We start from the raw sequence: 18,670 nt of genomic DNA, 5'->3' as shown, positions 1-18,670 counted from the left end.
ATTTCTATATAACTATGCACATATGTTCTTCATGGTCTTTTTATCACAATTATGATGTAGTGTAATGGCTGTACAACTCCTCATATGCAGACTGGAGACAACAGAGAATGCTAAAAGACCTTGGAAAACTATTCATTACTGGCTGTATGCTACACAAGCATATGATTATTGCAAAATCTTGCCAGAAATAAGTCATCAGAGTATTCAGTGATCATTGCCCAGAAATTACTGTCTCAGATACAAAGGAAGGATTTGACTTAGGTGGGTCTATCTCAGTGCAAGGCTGGAGAGGCCTTTTGTTCAAGCTGAGAACACAGTGGAAGCTCTTCCCTTCCTCTTAACATCATGCCGAATCTGATACCTGGCTGTCTAACATTCACATTCCATGAACTCTTTCTCAGTGACAGCGCAGTAAAGTCACTCTTTAAAAGCCTTACTTTAACTGAAACCTCCTCTTGCAGAAAGCTTATTTGAGATTACAAATGGGTAAAATCAATTGATACATGCAACATTCTAACTACTTAGGCTGTCTCAGCTCTACACCTGTGCCAGGCTGGTCTCTGTCATTACTTCTGATAGAAAGTTCTATCTGACTATACTTTACGCTCGATGTTTTACAGAGACCATTAGACATTTTAGTTCATAAATACTTTATGCTTTATCCTCAGGAGTTGACACATGGTAAAGATAAAGTTGTTACTCAAGATATCTTTATTTTTTAATTTTTACAAAAACTTTATTGAGAATTTCATACATGTGTATACAGTGTTTTGATCAAATCCATTCCCACTGCCTCCCCTCCAACATTCCCCCCTCTGAAGAGGTAACCTTAAAATCTTTTAAGGATTAAATACAAGCTCCCAAATACTTTTGACATTTTTGGCCTTTGGAACAGAGTATGTTGCTAACAGGCCCAAGGACATTTTGACTTTTAGCCAAGAAACTGGCTACTTTCCTTTGGGGTCTTTTTACCCTAAATGCCTAGCCAATTCCTACCTCCTATTCTTATCACACCATCCCCTGAAGGGGTTACCCAAATTGCCAATAGGGAATAGGGACGCAGACAGCTCTGGCTTCTTCCATGCTGAACAGGGATGCGGGGTGAAGCAATTGGAGTGCCCCTTCAGTGGGTCTGTCTAAAAGACTCCCAAATTGCCTAACTCTTGTCTTTAAGGGAAGAAGAAAGTCCTTGAATCATGGCTAGGAGATGTGAAGGAGAAGTAAAGGCAAGAGTAATTAGCCTTACAAGTTCTAGATAGGGAACTAGAAAAAAGTCAGAACAGGGCAATTTTCAAATGTTCATATGAAAGTCCACTGGAGTTTCTTGTCAAGGTCTTTAAAATGGACAAATGACATAAATGTTGGTCTTATAAATATTCTTCTACATCATGTTCCTGTGTTAATGACATTAGTCACCATTAATGTATATCTATACTGTGTGAGACACTCTTCCATCTGGGATTGCTCTAGTACTTTTTATCTTCATGGGCTAATTTTCTCTACACAGCACTCATGTGAGCTACATGTTGTTTTACCTCTACTTTAGTAAGGTGTCAAGCAACTTGCCCCAGAAAGATAAATGACAAGTAGTGGGTTTATGATGTGTACCCAACCCATCTGACTCCATCTGAGTCTGTCCTCTCAGAACTACTCTGATGGTATAAACAATGTCATATCAATCATAAATTAATTTTCTGCTAATTTGTGGTCCTAGTCTACCTTAGATTTGCACTAAAATAATTTTTAAAATAAGAATTTTGCAATATTTGATTAGACTCATATGTATTTGTTTTTTATTATTAAACTTTCTTTTCAATCAGAAGAATAAAAAAATAAAGAAAACAAAAGTTTAGAGTATGTAAATCTTTGGTGTAGTCATTCTCAGAGATTTTGGAATGTGAATAAGTCCACAAAACCACGAGCTACCTCAGCTCGCATCTCAATCACTCCCAAACAGCCACCAACCAAGCAGCTTCCTCATGCCCTTCTTCTCACCCCCTAGTCTCTAAATTGCTCTCCTTCTCCAATGAGCTTCCCCCTCCTTAACCTTCCTGTCTTATGCTTTTTGTCAGCTAACAGTTATTTGAAGTTTACAACTTTTTCTTATTTTCCAACACTTCAGCACTTCTTTGACTTAATTCCATTCACTGTCTCAAGAATTTTTTCTGATGAAATTCATTCCCCCTTCTCCTACCTCAACTCTATGCCATCCAACCCTCACACAATGAACTGGTATGTCAATATGATGTGAGATATTATCTAGTCTAAAATATCATATTTAGTTCATGAAAAAATATGGAGTGTTTTAGAAAAAAGCAAAGCACTAATACACAAGTCATGTATTATCTTTCCATTTTATCTATTCTTCTTACATATGTAAGAAACTTTTTGGCAGCTTGGTGAAGTTTATGAAGTTGAAAATTTTAAAATAATTAGATAATCTCCAGAGCACTACCTCTGTATCTCAGATATTTTATAGTAAGTGATATATTATTACATAAATAAGGTATGTCTATATCTTTCTCTTCTTTCTTTACAGTTTTATGTAACTGTGCAATTCTTTCATCAAAGATATTTAAAGCATATGTACTAAGCCAGCGATTAAAGGGGTTGAGAACTATTAAGATGAGTTTACTGTGGGAAATGATCTTAAACTAGTTCTTAGAGAAATTGGAACTTATTTGATGGCAAAAGATCATGAAGAAAATGAGCAAATATTCCAGCCAGAGGGAACAGTATCAGAGTTGGACTTTGTGCTGGAGATCACTGTGGGCACTCTGGAATTGTCAATGTTTGAACCTGCCTTATTCTAACACGTAAGGTAATCTAGTTGTCTAGATAAAAGACATGATATAGACACATATAAAATATACACAGTGGTTTACATACACATCCAAATGGACCACGGCCTATAGTTGGAAATTTTAGCCAATTTTTTCAGTTCTTCAAATATTTAATGTATAAAGTAAAAAAGTAGTATAAGAAGGAAAAAATATGTTGGATTTTTGGTGTGGGAGAAAGCTGAACTCTATCTCCCCTGCTGGTTAGGAATGTGACGTTAGGTAACCAAGTTCCACCTAACCCTTTCCAAGAAAGCCAGTTTACTTATATAAAAGCTTTCTCTGGTCTATTATTCACATCTCTAACACCTCCCAAGGATGATGTGAAGTTAGTCCTATGATTTCTATCTCCTCCTTCACTGACAACTAGTCCTGAACTTCATCATAACCTTTGGTTCTGTTTTACAAATGTTGATAAGCTCCCTATGCTCTGCTTTAGTACAGCCTTATAGAATTTAATTTGAGAAGATTCCACCTGCTCTATCCCATGCCAAAGTAATCATAAAAAAAAGTCCAGGAAGAGAGAGGCAGAAACACATTAATTCAACGACTATTGATTGCATAGTCAGAAAATATAGAATTGGATTGCATACCAGATTCTCCACAGAAGTATATGAAAAAAATGAAAGTAAATGATGTAACTATATAAAAAGATTATAGGTATCTAAGTGATAAAGATCCAGAAACTATAGTATGTTTTTCATATTATTTAATTTGCACTGTGCCATTTCACTTTAGAATATGTAGCTTAGAGAAGATAATATGTACAGTTGAGACTGGTGATGTGGCTGGAGAGATGGCTCAGCAATGAAGAGCACTGGCTGCTCTTGCAGAAGACCCAGGTTCAGTTACCAGTACCTACATGGTAGCTAACAACCATTGTTAACTACAGTTTCAGGGGATCTGATACACCTTTCTGCCCTCCATGGGATTTACATGCACAGGTGTACTTCCATACATGCAGGTACAACATTTATACACATACATAAAAATCAATCAATAAATAATGTTTAAAAAACTAATAGCATGATTGAACTCAGCTCTTAAAATCTCAGAAGTCCTTTTTTTGAGATTTGGTAAAGAGTCAGACCTGGATCTTCTGCAAATCTTCTGAGTTTACCTACTTGGTAAAATAACTAACTTAGTCACCACTCCACTGTTGCTTCATAGAGTTTTTCAGACATAAGACTAAAGTTACTAATAAAACTTATATTTAGCATCTTTCACTCTTCCACATTGATTTGCTTCTACTATACTTATTGGTCATGTACTCAAAATTAACCTCTTCACGATTTAAATGCCTTGCTTCATAATCAGGGAGCTACTGCTTTATCAAATTTAATCACTATTTTGCTTTGGTTTTAAAAAGTCAGTTAAGTATACTGGTCTGAGAAGGTCCTCAATTAGTTTTTAATGAACAGTTCAAAGACTCAGTCAATATTTGAGCTCTTATTGAATCTTCAGCATGTCAAATTGTGGATTACAATCCATTTTCATTATTTAGACCTATTAAGCTACACCTAGCTATTCCTTGCCAAAAGCAGCAGGGTGATATTTATTATTTATTACCATATTTTATATGGGTCACCTGGTAAGATTATGTACACATTAGGAGTACAAATTAACTGTAAATAGCTGATGAACTTTTTCATCTTTTTCTAGAGTATTGACTAGAGGATCTCAATTCAATTTGAAGTCCTGTAATTTTAATGACATAAAAGCCAGTGGTTATTATCCACTGATTGATATTTTTTGAATAAGCTCTACAGAAAACAAATTTGGTTAGATTTGTGGTTATAAAGAACAAAGTCTAATTTAAAACAAATAAATATTTATTCTTTGTATATAATGTATGTATGAAAGATTACAGTACACATACTATTTACAAAATAATGCATTTTGGTTTCAAAGGCATATATTTGGTAAATTATCTGGAAAATGTGTAAATCTTGAAAAGGTAATAAATACTTCCCTATTGGCAATTAGGGTACCCTCTTCAGTGGGGGCATAAGAATAGGAGGTAGAAATTAGCTAGGCAATTTAGGGTAAAAAGACCCCAAAAGAAAACCAGCTAGCTTCTGTCTTGACTAAAAGCCAAGATGTCCTTGGGCCTCTTGGTAGCCTACTCTGTACCAAAGGCCAAGAATGCCGAAAGTATCGGGGGCTCTTATCTAATTCTTCAAAGATTCTAGGGTTACCTCTCCAGAGGGGAGAATGATAGAGTAGCAAAAAGCTCCATAAGATAAACTGGTCAAGAGTATAAAAATCTCTAGTCTGTTGGAAGACCAGCCTTTCCAGTTTCATTGGTGATAGGACCACTCCTAGGATGGCAAGTTCACATTAAGTCATGTTAAGTAAATGGACAGAATACCTAGTGGGTTAACGAGATGGTGAATTTTTCCTTCCTGGAATCCTGCCTCCTAGTGCAGTGCTTCTGAACCCGACCACAGAGATGTAGCTTTTTGCAAGTCTGCCCTTTTTTCTTTCTGAATTCTCAGGAAAGTGTAATCTCTCCTTTTTTCATATCTCTTTTCTAAACATGGTTTCTTTAATGCGTCGGGCTTCCCGAGCATCTTATATTTCTTTAAATTTTCTCTAAAGCTTCCTTCTGCCCGCCATGTGGCTGTCTGCCACGTCTGACCTTCATGGTGGCTCTAAACCTGCATGGCTTCATGGCCTTTTTCTTTCTTCCCTTCATTCTCCTCAAGGCAACGGTTGAGATTACAGCTTGCCTGCCCTGAGGATTTTTTTTTTTCCATTCTGATAAAATTTTCCTAAAATTTCAAAATAAATAAATAAATATTTTAAAAAGGAAATAAAGCTTTTGCTACCTCGTGGCAAGTATTTAGAAAGTTCAATAAAATGCCACTGGATTTGTTACACCAGTTTATGCTGTTTGCTTTCTTAAGGAACATGGCATGCTAATACACGTTGGCACTATTTTGATGCTCTTCATTCTCAAATCTCATACTCTGGTTTTCAATGGGGCATGCATTTTTAAAAATTCTTTATGGAAGCTCTACTTTTTGTTGTTGCTGCTGCTGCTGCTGTTGAGATAGTCTCCCTGTACTCTCAGCTAGCCTGGAACTCGCTATGTAGACTGGGCTGACCTCAATCTCACAGAGATCCACATGCTTCTTTCTCCACAGTGTTGGGATTAAAAGCATGTACCACCATGCCCAGGTGAAGCTTTAGTTTTAAAAGTATTGAAGTATCTCCTATAGGACCAAAGCTTCCACAGATAAAAGCTGCAAATTCTGGAGGATCCCCATGCTGTCTCTTAGTGACAGACAGCTGACACTTGAGCTTCTGCTGAACCAGAGGAACCATGAGTATTAAAGGCTGAAGAAATGCATGTGCATACAAGAAGGAAATGGTACAGGATAATTTCACAAAACCAGAAAATACAAAACTGTATGGGTGAAACACAATACAGGACAATACAGCTTCAGCGTGTCCTGGAAGAATCAAAGAGCAAAACTGAGGGAGCCAAGCAGTTCTAAACTGATAAGGAACACTAGACAGGAAGGATCACAGAACAATCTGCTCCAAACCTGTGTACACACTCTGCACAAATGTTTCACAGATTCCAAACCTATGCAAGTCCCAGAGAGATTCCAAACACTCTAACTAGGGCTAAATAGATCAAAGATTCTGATTACTCAAGAGTACAGGAAAGACGAGTTTGAAGCTTGAACTCAGCTAAGTTAACAACTACCAACAAAAAGATGACTGGATATTCTTCAGAAGAACATAACAGATCCATAGTTCCTTCAACAAATGCTTCACAAAATTCAGTATTCAGTAAATAAAATCCTAGACATATAGATAAACAATAAAGAGTAACCCATACTTAAGGGGAAAAACCCTTAATAGAGATCACCAGTGAGACCAATCAGATGTTGGAATAAGCAAAAAATGTTTTAAAATAGCTTTTAAATTATTTTTATTGATATATACTCTTGAAAACACAAATGAACAATGATTGTTATAAAAAGACAAATAGTAAATCTTTTTTTACCATAATAAAAATGACAAACATATGTTCTAGACCTGAAAATGCAGTATCTGGAATTTTTTAGTCAATTGTACATGATTAATAGAAAATTGGGGATGACAGAAAAAAGTATAAACTTGAAGATAAGTGAGTAAATAAAAAGGCCATTGATCCTTTCAGGAAAATAGGATGAGGATACAGTTGCTGTCTTTGTGAATTTGAGGGCAGAGATTAACTGAGAAGATGGTTAAAGGAAAATTTGATGGTAACAATATTCCTGTCAAAGGTTTATATTACCCAGGCATATGCATGTGTTAAACTTGCTAGATGCTACTTTCAGTGAATAGATCCTATGGTTAATGATGGTTTTTGGAGCTCATTGTGGATAATTTTATCTTTCAAAGAAAGTATACTGATAGTGAACTCCCACTAATTATGTACATGGTATCGTGTACAGGGATGAAGTTTACAATGTGACAAGAAAGAAAATGAACTCACAGATAGGTATGGTCACATAAGCTGATGTGTGAAAAAGATAAGAGGCCAAAATGCTAACTTCAGAATCCTGGTGGGAGATACAGTGTGTTCACCACATAAATTTTTCACAGTTGAAGTCTGTAGAAGTGGGGCTAGAGAGATAGCTCAGTGGTCAAAAGCACTTGCTGCTCTTCCAGAGAACCTGAGCTTGGTTCCCAGTACCCAAGTCAGCATCTCACAACTGCTTGTATGTACAGTTCCAGGAGATCTGATGCCTTCTTCTGGCCTCTGCAGGCACCAACACACAGGTAACACACTCACATAGACAAATACATACACATCTTTTTTACATCTGTAGAGGTATAATATATATGTAAGATTCGTATCATCTTTTGCTTCAATAAATTTCAATACATTCCAGTCCAAATAAAATTTAAAGTTTCATAAGTGTGTGAAACATTGATGGTTACTACGAAAGGAAACTGTCCTTTCAAATTCTTTCAGAAGAGAACTGAGAAAAGTTAGCAATGAACAGCAAACTGCCAAGCTTCTCCCCCAAATCCACATGTCTGTGACCAGCAGTAACTCTGTTTCCATTGGGCTACTTTCCAGTTCTAGTTTCCATTTCAAGTAAATAAAGCACTTTGACTTCAGATCACATTTAATTCATAAGTATTATCTTGTGAAGAATCATACACAAATCAGTGAGAAATGCATTAAACACAGGGAGTGAGCTGTTGTGTTGTACTGTGAAGACTTGTTCCTCTGGCTTTAGGTAATGCTCCTCTAAGTGATAAGTAAAGCGTTCTTGTCAGATAACGTAAAAGAATTCAGATCCATGAAGCCTAGTTTAAAGTTAAATTCTACAAAAGAAGAAAGAATGCTTAGAATCCAAATGCTACAGCTAGCATTCAAACACAATTATTATAATCTAAAATAAAAATTAATTTTGGGTGTGGGGTGTATGCAAGTGTATGTGTACACAAGTATGTGTATTCACAAGGAGGCCAGAGGTCAACACTGACTGTCTTCCTACCTTACTCACCACTTTATTTTTTGAGACAGAGTTTCTCAGTGAACCTGAACTCACTGATTTTGCTAGATTGGCCAGTGAGCACCTCTGATTGTTTTGTCTCTATCTCCTCAGTACTGGGATTACAGGCATATACTACCATGCCTGGCTTTTGTGTGGATGCTGTGGATCCAAACTCAAGTCTTTATGCTTGATCAACAAGCACTTTACTGACCAAGCCATCCCCCAAGCCTACGAATTAATCAGCACTTTCATCACTTCCTCTCTCACTGCTGAGTCACATGGCAGCTGTTCCAGGCTCGGTTTTCCATCTGCATGTAGCCACGGGAACCTCCAGCTGGTTTCACAAATTCTATGGTTCATATCATATAGCTCCATTTTAAAAAAGCACTCCTTTTTTTATGGGGCTTTTTGCTACTCTAACGTTCCCCCCTCTGAAGAGGTAACCCTAAAATCTTTTAGGGATTAGATAAGAGCTCCCAAATACTTTTGATATTTTTGGCCTTTGGAACAGAGTATGTTGCTAAGAGGCCCCAGGACATTTTGACTTTTAGCCAAGAAACTGGCTACTTTTCTTTGGTGTCTTAATAAAGAGAACATGAAGTTGTCAGAAAAAAGTGATGGGGAGATATAGAAGGAGTTGGAAGGGTGGGGGTGGGTATGGATTTGATCAAAACACCCTATATGCATGTATGAAATCCTTGATAATTTTTTTAAAGTTAAAAAAAATTTTAAAAAAAGAAACCATGCAACAATGAACTGGGGAAAAAAATAAAAGACTTTCATTTTGCCTTGAAAAAAAAAAGAAAGAAAGAAAGAAAGAAAGAAAGAAAGAAGAAAGAAGGAAAGAAAGAAGGAAGGAAGGAAGAAAAGAAAGAAAGAAAGAAAAAGAAAGAAAGAAAGAAAGAAAGAAAGAAAGAAAGAAAGAAAGAAAGAAAGCACTCCTTGTTGTAATTCGAATCCTCTCCTTTCTCTGACAACTGGATCACTTCTGGAGATCTCTCTACAGATGCACAGATTCACTACAGGAAAGCAAGATGATGCCTTCTGGCTCCTGGAGGAACTTACAAATCAGTTTTTCCCAAGTCTCAGTATGTTCTTTCCCCAAACTCCAGATCATCTTCCTGTTCCATATCCTGTTATCCACTGTGCAGTGATTTCTTAAAGACCACCTCCAACATTTCAGTGCCTGACTCAGTCATCTTTTTTTTAATATCTTATTTATTATTTTTATTTTATGTGTCTGTGTATTGCCTGCATGTAGGTAAGTGCACCCGTGACATGTAATGCACACAGAAGACAGAAGAGACTATCAGATCCCTTGGAACTGGAATTACCAACAGTTATTAGCTGCCATGTGGGTGCTGGGATTTTAACCCAGATCTTCTGCAAGAACAGTCACTGTTCTTAACCGCTGAGCTATCTCTCCAGCCCCTGACTCATCTTTATCCCCCAAATTTCTATCATTCTTTCCAAATGAGTAAATACCAGCCAGTATAAATAAAATATAATTCTTCCAAAACCAGAAAATGTTAAAAAGCAATTTGTAAACAATTACGTCTAACTTTTCATCATTCTAGGATTTCCATTTACAATTCTTTAGATTGCTGTCTCTAGCTTAACTTTAACTACATCCTGAATCTATTTTTATACACATTGTATCCTTGCCTTGCAACTCTAGTAATGACCACCTAGCTAGTCTTTCTGCATGACTGTTTCCCTTCAACTTCCTCAGTGCCACTGAAGTGACCTTTCTAAGGATCTTGTCATGTTCTTGTGTTAAGGCCTCCATGAGTTGGCTGTTGCCTTAATAGCTAAATTTCAGGGTCATCGGAACATTTATAACCAGACTTCATGCCTTTCTATACATCAAGTATGCCGTTATCCCATTTACAGAGAGCAAGTTTTTGAAAATTCCTTTGCATGGCACCATGTTGTCTTTTCTACATAAATGCTCTTGTTTGTGTTACACGGTCATCTACCCAACTTTCATGACCCAGCTCAAATATCCCTTACTCTGAAGACACGCTCCTGATTTCACATCAAATTTGTTTCCATCTTGGTGTTTGTATAGCACATTTCATTCAACCATTGTGATGCTTTAATCCTGTACGATGGATGTCTAGGCTATAAAATGATTGGTGCATACATAACAGCAGCTAACATAGAATAACCACTGAAACTGAAGTATATTGAATGAGAATACATGCACTATATAATCTTTCTGGAGGGGAATCTTGCCACTAGCACCCACTAAATTAACAGAGCCCTTGGAATAGTACAAATGTGGGAGTCTGTTTTGATACTTCAGCTAAACAAAACAAACAAACAAAAAATTCAAAGGTAGAAATGAAGCTGGTTGGAAAATTAAGTAGACCTTTGTCCCTTCTTGCCGTCCTAGGCCTCTTCTCCATTTCCACTCATGGACAAGGAAAACTTATTTCTTCCTGTTCTTTTGCAGTTAAGACATGCACATATAACTTTAAGCCTATGAAGAGGGAGATCACAATATTAGATCACAAGAGTGGCAGAGATCATAATCCCAGTATCAGTGGAAGAGAAAGTAGATAAAACAATGGCCATGATTTATGGACAAAACTCTTCATTTATCAAAAACTAGAAATGGCCTTGATATCTGTCACTTTCTAAGCATGGTTTCTAAATCTGGAATTTATTCTGGAATGTGTGTGCTATGTTTCAAATACATTTCAGCTTGCTACCAGGTGCTGATAGTTTCTGTTGCTTGCAATTAAGAAGCCAAATGGATGCCAAGATTGCATGTGGTGTCTAGAGAGGCACATGTACACGTAGACATACAGTGAAGAAAGGGACATCGGTAGCATTATACATGGCAAAATAAACAGATACATATACATAGTTACTTTACTTAAACACCTTTAGAACAAAAAAACCTGTGAATTGTCTGTTGCCTACAGCACAACAGCAGATTTCTTGGTAATCTGAATATTTATAATCAGACCCCTATCTCACTCTCTGTAAAGACAATGATGTTGACACTAATCACAAATCTGTACAAATATACAACAATCATACAGTTATGATCAGAAGTAGGCACAAGGTCATTTAAAAAACTTCAATTTCACATGGAAATTTTCATTCTTTCCCTTCACCTTTTTTTTTTTGAACCTATTGCATTGCTTTTGTGTAAAGTTTGATAAATTATTATTTAAAAATAATCCCAGCACTCAGGAGGCAGAGGCAGGCAGCTGTCTGTGAGTTCAAGGCCAGCCTCTTCTATATAGTGAGCTCCAGGACACCTGGGGATACAGGGAGACCCTGTCTTAAAAACACCAAAAAAAAAAAAAAAAAACAAAAAAAAAAAACAAAACCAACTACTAGCTGGTTCATATATTAAAGAGAATTTAATGTAGCATAAATACTTCTAAACATGTTCTTTCACTACGTTAGCTTAAATATTTACTCAAATGTTGCACATTCACTTTCTTTATTGCTTGTGCCTTACATATTATTGTACTTTTTAATTAATACTCAGAGATACCCACACACAGAGATACATTATTGATATATGCATTCCTTCACTATCCCTCAAACAACGCTTCCTGCTGATTTTCATAGTCTGGCTTGAAATATCATCATTAATAAATATAATTGTGAACTAATGAATTTGGAGGCTTGCTGAGAAAAAGTTATTCAGTCACTGAAACAACTGTTTGCAATATAGTCATCTGAGTAAGGATGAAGCTTAATCATGTGTTATTTACACAGTGTGGCAGATCCCTGCCTTCCTCCTTGACATTTCTTCTTTTTCTTGTCATTGTAGTCGGGGTACATGGTATTTCTCTTGCAAGTTCATGCCAAGCTCTTATAACCTCTCAAGGCTAATGGGCTATTAAGGCTAAACCCTTCTCAAAAGAATTTTTAAAGAGAGAGAGCAAAAGAGAGACAGAGAGACAGAGACAGAGAACTGTTTGAATGTTTCTAACTTTCCATTTCAGTGCCCAGGTCTGTGGAACATTTTAAAATATATTCATGCATGCAAACAGAGATGTTTGCAAGTGATTCACTACTTAAAAGACAAAAGAGAACACTCCAATTGAAAATGTTCTAAGATGTATCAAGGAAAAAAAGAGACACTTGTCTGTTGAAATCCTGAGCTATGTGGGTGTGTAGGAACACATTGGTATAAAACAAAATTGGAACAAAACAGAATGTTGAAGAGAATGATTTCCAGCTGTGCACCACAGGAAGCAGCTTAATGCTCTCCATCCACAATGCAGATGAAGAGTTTTATAGAACTGAAAAATCAGTCCAATTTGAACTAATAGCTGTCCAGACACAGTAATGCTTGCAAGCGAGGAGAAAAATAATGTTGAACCCAGTTGGCCAGAAGCAAACAAAGCCAGAGACAACATATTCTAGTTCTGTTTCCAGGACTTTCAAATTTGTTTCATATTGTGACTTAATTCTGTCCTTCCGAATTTGTCAGCTTCCAAAATAAAAGAACATTTCTAAAGTCCTCTGAGGTAATTGGTCTTCATTCCTGTTTTTGTTTTGTTTTTAATCAGAAAAGGTAGTTCATGTTCCTCGGTGAAATCGATTTTAAAAATTGTTTACTCTTACCGTTTGTTTTTTATTGATAGATTTTTAAAAAGATGAAAATTCAACCAGCTCTCTCTTCACCAAGAGTGAAATCCACTTCTATAGATCATAAGAAGTTAGGCTGACAGATATCACTTCTAACTTTATGTAGCAGCAGATACCCATGTTGAAATAAGGGCTACTGGGGGCTGGAGAGATGGCTCAGCGGTTAAGAGCACTGACTGCTCTTGCAGTGGACCCAGGTTCGATTCCCAGCACCCACATAGCAGCTATGAACCATCCTTAATTCCAGTTCCAGGGGAATCCGAAGCCCTCTTCTGACCTCCGCAGCATTGCACGGACATGGGTGCACTCACATACATGCAGGCGATACACTCATACACATAAAATATAAATAATAAAAAAATGTTTAAAAAAATAAGGCCTACTCTGCACAGAAACATCTCAGCCGCTTGGTCCAGCCAAGAATTTAGGACTTTACTAAATTCTTAACAACAGTTATCATTCGTCTAATTAAGGTGGATTTACCTTATCAATTTGTCATGGACTAAAATTTAGATATATTGTAAGAAAATAACTGTCATTACAATCCAAACTTCTGATAGGAATACTGATATACCAGGAAAGTTGTAGTTGTTCATAAGAGTGACTTCAAATAATGACATTTGTATTTCAATCTCCTCAAACTTCTAAGCATACTTTCTGAAACCAATTCTAATCATGCTATACTTGACACATTAGTGTTAGCCACACTAATTTTCTTCAACATACTTCTTGAAGTTAAAAAAAAAAAGTTTTGCAAGATATCTTTCTGGCTACATTGAATGCATCTTAATTTCAAATCTAACTCCACATGAAACACGTCCTCACTCTGTGCTGCTCACTTCACTTCCCAAGACCCTGCTGTCTTACAGATATCACTCTGCCTTACAGTTCACATCCAGGCAACTTGCATGGAAATTTTACCTGCCATTCTGGCAAAATTAGAACCCACAAAATGCCTTATTTGGTTTTATTGCACTCCACTTGTAGGGGAATCCTTAATAATCATCCAGATGATTTTCAAAATCATTCTACTAAAAAATAATTATCTTAGCTAGGACTGTTATTTGGAATGATCTCACATTAAGGTACCCAAAATATATTTTGAGGGGGTGGCAGCTGGGGAGAAATCAACTGCTTCCAGGCTCCTTCATCAATATCAGCAGAACACATGCTCAGTGTCTATTCTCTTCTGCCTGCTCCAAAACCAACTCTACAAACTGGATGTCTCTTTGGCAGGTCTTTAAGTCACTAAAAATGAAATGGAGATGTTAAAATTGGCAATCATCTCACAACAAAGACATTTGTAATACTACAAACCATTTGAAAACTTGTAGCTATGTCTTTTTGCAATCCAAAATTTAAAGCTAAAATATACTTTTTAAATGTCTGTCATTTGCTAAGCTAGGGGCATAAGCTTGTATTTATATCCCTCAAACAAAAATATCATGCTTTGATGAATGTTGCAGTCTCAGGAAAGATGTTCCCATGTTCTTTAATGACTCCTCTATAATTTCTAATCTGTAGTGATGAAACCCATGAAAGCTCTGTTCCTCCTTCTGTTTAGCCTGGCTTTAAAACCTACACAGATGAATGAAAAAGAAAAGCTTCATTCGTCTACTTCTCTTGTTTTTCACGTGTTATTAGTAAGTTTGGGGACCCTTTTTGATTTCATTCTTCTCCCCCAATAATTTCACCATCTTCTAAGCCATCTGTAGAGTCGATAACTCCTCAGCTTTATCTCTAGGCCAGAAATCTCTCTGAAGTTTTAGATCTTATCCTCAAGCCTGCTTGATGTCTAGAACACCTCCCACTTACTCTATTCAAAGCAGAGCTTGGGATTGTCAGTGCTCCAACCCTCACCTAGAACATTCCCTGAACTAGCTACTCATGATTTCTTTTAGTTCAGCACCTCTACTTGACCCATCAAGGGTCTTATGAAGAAAACTGGGATGCAATGACGACATTATTTCACCACTTATTATTCTAATTCCAAACAAATTTCAGATTCAACTGTTTCTCACCAGTGCCTTTACCCATAGGTGGGACCAAGTTACAAGAACTGGTAACACCAGAACTTCTGCAGCTGCCTCTTAAATATACCCTGATTACTTTTGCCTTTCTTTGGCCATTTTTTTTTTTTTTGATAAAATGAATTTTTCTTAAGATGCAAATCTGATGAGGTCATTCCAAGCAGTTTGTAATTGGACCAGATGCAAATCTGATGACGTCTTCCAAGCAGCTTGAAATTGGACCAGGACAAAATGCAAAATTATTACTCTGGCTTGCACGATCCTCTCATCAAATTCTGATTTCTGTCTTTAATCTGTTTTCAGAACAACGCAATGTTGTTATCTTCCTCATTATTTTGGCTAGAAACTCTTCTTCCACAACATTCTTCCACTTTTCATGTCTTCCTGTTTGTCAGAAGTACATCATACCCTATGCATTCCACACTTGTAAACAGATGATCCTTTCTGTGGTGCGTGCGTGTGTATGTGTTTGTGCGTGTGTGTGTGTGCGTGTGTGTGTGTGTGTGTGTGTGTGTGTGTTGCAAGGGACTGAACCTAGAGCCCTGCACATACCAGACAAGCACTCTACCACTGAACTACATACCAGCATTCTTCATTTTTCTTCATTTTGGTACAGGGTAATTCAGTTAGCCAAGCTGGCCTTGAACTTGCTGACCACCCTCTGTCTCAGCTCCCAAGCTGCTGGGATTATAGTCCTAAAGTGTCACGCCCAACTCAGGTCTTCTGTTATAATCTCTGATTTGGTCTCATTTTTCTTGTGACACACTGAATACAATGTGCAACATGTGTTTTGTTCACTGTTGGTGCTTATCAATGTAATCTCAGAACCAAGCACATAGCTGGACACAAAGGGGACAGGAAAATAGTCTCCCATGAGAAATTCCTCTCAGAACTCAGAACAAAATGTGTGACTGACTGTTCTGAAGAACTGGCTGCCTTTTGTCACAAAATTTAAAAAGTAACAAAGTAGGAAATGAAACACAATAAAAACAAGATTCAAAAAGACGTTTATTTTATTGTTCTAGTAACTAGTCAGCACAGACACTATATTAAAGTCAATATTTCCTATTTATTGTGATAATTGTCTTCCTAAGCTCTTACCCTTACCCTCGGGTTAGATTTATATTGTCTGTGTTGAAACATAAAACTTTTGATATTTTGTGGGCTTTTTGATGAGTCACTTTGAATTTTTTTCTGGGATTAGGTTGGTTTGGTGATAAATCATATATTTGATTTATATACCGCTTAACACTTTGGGTCTATGGCTTCACTTCCCCAAACAAACACCAGAAGGCACAAACAAATTGCTCTAAAGAACACAATTTTAAGTAATGCTAATTAATTGCTAGGTTGCTTCTAGAACTTTTACATTGCATTATCTGTTTCAAATTGTACCAAGATTTAATCTGATGCTTATGTTAAAGAATTAGAATTAAAGATGATTGAAAAAAAAATCGTAGCTGACACAAGCATCTAATTCTGTTTCTGTGCTATAAAAGCAAATTCTATGCAGTTTTAGTCTATCTATGGAAATACTGGTTTTACAGGCAAATTTGTTTCAAAGTGAAATTTGACAGTGTTTATAGAAAAACACTTTGTTCTCTAGCAGCTGTTTGAACACATGTATAAAATGCAGGAAAACACAAATATTCTGTATCCTCCTGTAAATACTTGAAGTAAAAAATCAGCATTTTACAGTCATTTGGCACAGTTTTTCTAATAATGCTTTTCATTTACAAGTACATATAAACTCTCACGCATGAGTTTTTTGTCAGAGTTTTATTTCTGCCTTTACCACCCTGCTATGACCATTCAGTTCCATGGAGATAGAGGCCATGATTTATCAGTCTATTCATTCTCAGAGACTAGAGCCATTTTCTTAAAATGAATACTCAATAAATATCCTTAACATTAAGGAATCATCTGAAACTCTGACCTTTAAAAGGTTCTGAATGGAATATATTTATTCTACTTTATTGGGTTTTTATTACAAAAACCAAACTGCATGAGTATCTGTAATGTAGCATGAACTATAAATCTTGTTTGAGTCATTGTCAATAATATGTATAGAGCATTCAACTTTAGAAAAGTATTTTCAATTTTTTCTTGATTCTCTCTCTCTCTCTCTCTCTCTCTCTCTCTCTCTCTCACACACACACACACACACAAACACACAAAATCAAAAAAAGAAAAAAGAAAACACCTACAACATATACTGGGTAGGCATTGGTGACTCAATTTTATAGAGAAAATAAAGGAAACATCAACAATAATAGATGTTTTCCTAAATATCAAGCACGTTCTTATATTGATGACACATTCACACTCAATTTCTTAAATTGTTACTCGGATGAGATGTACAAGTATGACCAGACACATAGTCTTTGTCTTCATAGAGCCTCAGACCAATGCAACAGAATTCAGAAGAATTTTTATGAAGCATTCTTCCATATTAAATGCAGTAAATAAAGTATCCAAAGTGTAGCTGACAGAGAAACACCAAGGAGAGTTTTAAAGAGCATCTGGCCTGAGGTCAAATCCAGAAGATGAGCTAAGGTAAGAGTAGACACAAATCCACAGAAACAAGACTTAGCAAATATTTGCTTAAATTATCAGATAAGGAAAGGGAACATAGGTTTTGAGAGGAAGAAATGAAAGATACGGGTCTCAGACCAGAGATCCAATTGAGTCAAAGGCTTGAGAAGAAGGGAACATTGTATTGCAGCTGACAATCACAAGGGGCCTTTCCTATGTAAGCAGATTAAGTCTAGGAGTAGAGATAAGAAATTTTGCATTTGGTTGTTCTAAGGCCTTTGAAAGGTGGTGGACACCAGGGTCTGCATAGATGGCTCAGTGGGTAGAGTATTTGACTCTTAAGAATGAGAACCTGAGTTTAGATCCCCAGAACTCACATAAAACTATATGTGTTTATGTGGATCTATAATCACAATCCTCCTAAAGTGAAATGGAAGGCAGAGACAGGATCATCCCTTAAAATTTCATGGATCAGTCAGCTTGAATAGTCATCAGCAAATAAGAAATATGTCTCAACAATGTAGGAAGCAAGAACCAACACCCAAGGCTTTCCTCTAACCTCTACCTGCACACCATGGCATAAACTCATCTGCACTCACACACATAAGCATGTACACAAGTGACATACACAAAAACACAAACACACAAAGATACTCATCTCAGTAATTTCAAAATGCAACAAAAATGTAACTTACTATTGTTTATCAAAATTATTCCTAGGGCTGATGAGACAATTCAGCAGATAAAGGTGCATGTTGCCAAGCCTAATGATTCAAGTTTAATCCCTGGGACCCACATAATAAAAGAGAATCTACTCCCACAAACTGGCACCTGACCTCCACTTATACACACACATAAAATAAATAAGTAAATAAATAAATGCAATTTTAAAAATGATTTCTAGATCTACCTATCACTTGGTATCTTCCGACTCATCCCCAGTTTCTTTTTTAGCTCATACCTGGGATCACATATCTTTTCTGCCAGTCATTAGACATTAAATAAAACAGTAATAACATCATTTTGATGTCTGTTCCTAAATTCAGTCACCTTTGCATTTTCTCTAAAGTTCTCTCAGAAAAGATCCCACTACAGATATTTCCCTATCTTCAAAAAATGTTTTATTTTCACT

The 18,670-nt window shown here is 36.5% G+C and overlaps 1 protein-coding gene across 3 annotated transcripts in view; it reads right to left on the bottom strand.

The window, feature by feature from the left end:
- Lama2 (laminin subunit alpha 2) overlaps window positions 1–18,670 on the bottom strand; it is a 679,163-nt gene that overhangs the window by 500,521 nt on the left and 159,972 nt on the right. The gene's annotated exons all lie outside the window — the stretch shown is intronic.

Source organism: Nannospalax galili, unplaced genomic scaffold (assembly GCF_000622305.1).
Source record: "Nannospalax galili isolate Female #2095 unplaced genomic scaffold, S.galili_v1.0 scaffold53, whole genome shotgun sequence".
Taxonomy (NCBI): Eukaryota; Metazoa; Chordata; class Mammalia; order Rodentia; family Spalacidae; genus Nannospalax; species Nannospalax galili.
The sequence above is the reverse complement of the archived record's forward strand: the minus strand, read 5'-3'. Positions and strand labels throughout refer to the sequence as shown.